Genomic DNA, 5,699 nt, shown 5'->3' on the forward strand with positions numbered 1-5,699 from the left:
GAACAAAAATGGCTTGCAGCACATTTAAAAATGACATGAGGAATCAAAATTTCTTTGAACTTTTGACATATAGCCTAAGAGGTCATTGTACTAATAAAAACATACTGTAAGTTTCAGATCTCAAAACGTGAAAAAAAAAGAGCATCTGTTGAAACCAAGCAGCCAAAACGACTCGTTCTCTACTTCCTCGACATTGTGATGTCACACTGTGGTAGACATTTGCATCTGGCCACCTCCACAACAACACATCAATGCCTACTTGCCTTTAATCACTTCTGAAGAAGAGAGGTCAGTCAAGTGTAGGAGCCAATCATAACAGGGGGCGTTTACTGTCAAGTCTTAAAGGAGAAGCCGCACCAGGGTCAGAATGAGTGTGGAAAATAGTTTGAAAAATCATGTTTTTCAAATATATGACTGTGTTTTGTGCAAAAAAAAACTTTACAAATATTATAAGTGAACCTTTAGAAACATTTAAATATATATATATATATATATATAAAGGCATTTCATGTCATTGTAATAGGCCTTTAAGATATGAATATTACAAAAGATACCATAGTAACGGTTTCTGCCAATATACCATAGTTACCGCAGTTATTACTCTAAACTGTCATAATTTGTTATTCTGCCAATTATATATAAAAATAAACAACAATATGACAAGGATTCTGAATTCAAAAATTTACTTTTTAAAAGTCTTTAAAAATCTTGGGCTGGAAAAAATAAAAACCTTAAGCTAAGCTAACCCGTAGGACAGTTTAGCCATACAATTGCAACTAGGGTGTATTTTCTTTCTTGACATAAATGATGATTTCCCAGTGGTAACAATGTAGCTGTAGTAAAATAACATGGTCATAAAAACAAATAGACATGCAGTAAGATCAGTGTGATTTAATTTGTAAACCCACTGTTCCTTTAAAAAATTAATTAATATATTTTAGATCTATAATATTTGAGGATTTTACATGGTATATGAAAGAATATTATACAAAGAAAAAAATATTGCATATACTTCAACCAGTATCACCCATACATGACTCATTTATAGGATTTTTCACGATTTACTGTAGGGTGTGTGGGCAAGAGGTTCTCTCTTCGTCTGACAGGAGGGGTCCCCTTGGTCATTTTGCCTTCAGATTGGAGGGGCAGAATGAAAATCTTAAGGATGATGCACACTGAAAAAGCACACTACATCCATTCACTCGGCACACAAATTGCCACCCCTAAGCAAAAATTGAGACCAGCTGATGAGGGATTCTAAACTTTTACTGTGTAAGCATTTAAGTCTGTGTTTGTTTGTGTGTGCATGTGTTATGATCACCTTAACTCCTGCTACTGCAGCAGGGCTTCCAGGATCCACAGCCTGAACATAACAAGGTGATATTCCTTGTACTACAAAGTCCCAGCCGAGGGTATCTCAGAGTATCTAATTCTAAAACTCACATAAACAGACTGTCGTTCAAGGTTCTATTGTCATGGCCAACTGAGCATGATGTATGCAGGACTTACCGTAAGAACTCATTTTACATAAGGAGCACCAGGAGATAACTGCTCCTCACAGGTTACATTTTGTGAACAGCATTTGGCAATTTATAGATTAATGTCTCTAAATGATTTCTTGCAAAGGCAAGTGCTTGTTAAATTCTACTTTTAGCTTTGAAATATTACAGTTATGCGTTAAGCTAATTCGTGAAAGTATGCAAATGCTTATTATGCATATTATAACCGGATTTAGGATTACACTGTATTGCGAGTGCAGTGGTAAGAGAGGCAGTGATTGGTATCTGTTGAAACTGTGCTGCTGGTGGGTCAAACTTTCACATTGCCCATTTGTAGTCACGTTTAAATCTTTTAGATATTATGAATTAATGCAGTGTATACACAGTGTTTGTTATCTATAAACATATATTAATGCACTACACTGACTAGAATGACTTCAAGTTAGTTATATTAAAATACGAAAACTTTATTTACATGCTGAAATTAGTTAAAATCATGATGTAGACATACAAAATATAAACTGACAGTTCCTTAAACGTCTTTGAAATTCGAAAGTAATGATAAGTATTTTAATCTATTGACGTTTCTATGGGTTCAAATAAGCATTACTATCATTAACGAAAACCAAAACTAAATACAAATATTTTAATTAATTGAAATAAAAATAAAAGCTGAAATGACTGGAAAAAAATCAAACAAATTATAAAAATAATCTTGAATTAATTTTAGTTTTTGATACACAGTAGGGTGAATATGGGCAAACTGGGACACTTTTGGAAGCTTTACATTTCTTGGCACTTTAATTTTTATTGAAATGCCACATAACCGGACATGTCTCCTACCTTAGTCAAAAGCAAAAATAAAGAAATACTCAATACTGAGAAGATGAACCTTTGAAGACCCTTTTATTACTAATTCCAAGATTTGTTTAGATGGAATTGGTAAAGTGGGACAGAGAAAATAACTATTCTTAAAAAATCTACAAATTATTTGAAATTAATTTTTACATTTTCTTATACATTTTCACATCATACATCATCATATGTAACATTTTAAAACATTATGTAAACTTTTAAGTTTTTATAACCTTTATATCTACCTTTATATTATTTTCTTTACCATTGCTTTTTCGAGCAGTGGTCAGGAAAAGAGCTCTGCCACACATCCTGATGTAAAATCAATTTAAAACCTCAGAAATTTTGTTAAGTAATGGTTTTTACCATATGAGAACATGCATTGGGGATCATGCTTAACTGTCTTACTTTACCCATCTTCACCCTATATTATTTAATCAAACTAACCATTGATCACTGTAAGACATTATAGATGTTACAGTTTCATATATTTAGTTAATGCATGATTTCCTGTAAATAGAAAATCCTAAGAACCACAGTATTTTTCATTAAGTTCATTTTTCCAATGTACTTAACCTCATATTTCTCCAAAAGTGTTGGGCAGGCATTTAATGTGCTGAATACACTCTGGATGAAATGTGTTTCATCCTAGAGCTATTTGCCTCAGCACCATCTCTTAAGTTCTAACTCTTCATAATCAAAGCTTAGAAATATACATTAGTGTATGCAACCTATTTGTAATAATTTTACCACCAGATAAGAAGTTACTGTTGCCCTCAGAAGACAGTGAAAGGACTTTCAGCATGCTCCTCTTGGTTCTGCTGTGTTACTCATTCAGCATCCTCACTTTCTTTTTAATGCAATAGTTGGGAGAAATGGCGTCGCCGGTAGAAGTTAATGCAGAATTGATACAGCAGCCCACTGTCAAAGAAATGTAAGTGCAGCGTAGTTCTAGCAGGAAGACTAGCAGCTGTACATCATCGCACCATTAGATGGGTAATTCCCAGCCAATCACATGTAAGCCATTGCTTTATAAGTCTGCTCACATTGCTATTTCAGTGTGCTAACACGGCAACCACCACCCCACCACCACCAGTTGAGTCCCGTCCTGCACGGGGGTAGGCTCCTAGCCCCTGCCCCCTATCTCTGGCAGGATATGACGGTTCCGAGTACAACCTCTTCGGACCGCCAGATGGGGCCTACGCCAAAGAGAAACATTAATTTTCTGTTTTATATTCATCAAATAAATGTCATCTTAAATTTCACTCAAGTCTGCGAGTCTACCTGATAGAAGTGATGCTTCAGAGAGACTGCAGAAAGAAATGGAGAGGCGATATGATGAGAGAGAGATGATATTACAAATAGGTTCTGTATGCAGGTATGTTGCTTTGGTTATTCTACACTGACTTGCATCAAAATCACACATTTAACCTTAATCGCATACGTCTGGTCTTTAGTGACCCTGGTCCTCATTCCACCCCCTGTACCTCATCGATTCTTTAGGAGTTGTGCCCACACCATTTAGTATTCCTCAATCTTCTCTTATAAGTATAGTAACACAAAAAAATTGCAAAGAAAAAAAATGTATTTTTTATAATGACTTTCTTAGTAAACTATAGCAAGTGTAACACATGAACATATTGGTCATTTTGGTGTAGTACTGAAATTATGTGAATTGTGCACTATTTAGACTCAATAAGTGCCTGAGATTGTATGTTTGACAGCCAGCTGTGTCATATGAAATTTCAGCGTGAAAGTAATTAATCCTGTTCTAGATTTGTCCTGATATGTTACATTATCTCTTTGATATATGACGAAGAAAACATCAAAATATATTCAAATATATTTTATTCTATTGTTTTCCAATTGCCTTGAAAATGTTTTGAAAATGTTTCACTGTCTGGGCATTTTGTAGATCAATTTGTAATTTATAAGTGTGCTGGGTCTCTAAAGACCCCTATATTACAATTAATGTAAGGTTTAATGTAAAAAGCACTATATCTGGCTATGGGATAAATTAAACACACTCTATCATAAGCCTGACAATATTTAATATTGATTATTGATCTCACAATGCTGAATGATACCATGCTGTATTAGAGCCCTGCAGAGCGTTAGTCCCTGTCTTTGACTCTCTATTTTACCGTTCTGTAGCAGCCAATCAATTAACATGTAAGCAGGGAAAGAGCGTTCATAAGCCACTTCCTTTTCCTGTTTCAGCTGTAAGATGGAGTCTTTGTTTATAATCAGACTGAAAAGAGCACAAGACACATTTTTATACATTGAGGATCACTTTAAGAACATTTAGAGATCATGATACAGATCATGTAAAGAATAATTTAACACATGACAGGCATTAAAGAGAAAACGCAAGTTTGTACAATAACAGTGTATTTACATAATGTACATTGTAATAGCAATACATATTATGGGTGATCACTGTAATTTATGGTAGACTCTGTCAAATCAAGGCACTGTTCTCACATTTATTTAAATTAACAGTTTCTTCTTGTTCTTACCAAGAAAATGTCTTACTATTCATACAGCCTCTGTCCACGCATGGAGATCTTAACCTCTATGTTGAAAGGAATTGTTCCATCCTCTCTGAATCTGTACAAGTACTTGGCATCTTTGAACACGGGCCACTTATCACACACACTATAAAATTGAGAAATTTAATGTTTAAGTTAAAAACCTATTCATCCAAGCATAAACAGTCAAATAAATGGATCTTTCTATCAGAGGAACACAGTAGGACAGCAGACATGACCTTGTCGTCTCACAATCGTATTCTTACTTATTTGATGTACCGTGACGTAGGATATCATGGTCCATGAGGTGCTGCATGAGCTGGACAGTGGTCTCTCGATCTGGCACTTCCTTGTGAGCAATCAGCCAATCAATTAGCTCCTGAACCACAAAGCAATCGGGGTATGTGCGTAAATGGCATCTGCGGTCCTTAATCAACTTGCTGTCGTGCAACTGCAATCTCCAAAATAGAGATGGTTGTATCAGAACCATTGTTATGTAAAATACATGTCTTTTATAGAATAATGTATGGTTCAATATCAAACAGATTCACAGAATTAAATAGTTATATGAAGTCAGGTGGTGAGATGAGTTTAACGATTCAAGGAGAAATACATTGTAATTATGTTGCCCTTCTTGTTAATATAGCATACCTTAGCTATTCTCCAGCAATCATTACCTCTGCCTTTTGGTGCCTTGTCATTGCTGTACTTTGAATGCTGCCGAGTAGCTCCATTAATGTTCTTTCTTGTCTGTGGTTTTGTGCACTTGTTTCCTTCACTTTATTGGTGTGCTTTTGTTTACTAAATGTTCACT

The 5,699-nt window shown here is 35.0% G+C and overlaps 1 pseudogene; it reads right to left on the reverse strand.

Moving 5' to 3' along the window:
- Positions 1–1,121: 1,121 nt before the first annotated feature.
- On the reverse strand, positions 1,122–5,699 carry LOC127625757 (DEP domain-containing mTOR-interacting protein-like; annotated as a pseudogene).

This window comes from Xyrauchen texanus, chromosome 32 (assembly GCF_025860055.1).
Source record: "Xyrauchen texanus isolate HMW12.3.18 chromosome 32, RBS_HiC_50CHRs, whole genome shotgun sequence".
Classification (NCBI taxonomy): domain Eukaryota; kingdom Metazoa; phylum Chordata; class Actinopteri; order Cypriniformes; family Catostomidae; genus Xyrauchen; species Xyrauchen texanus.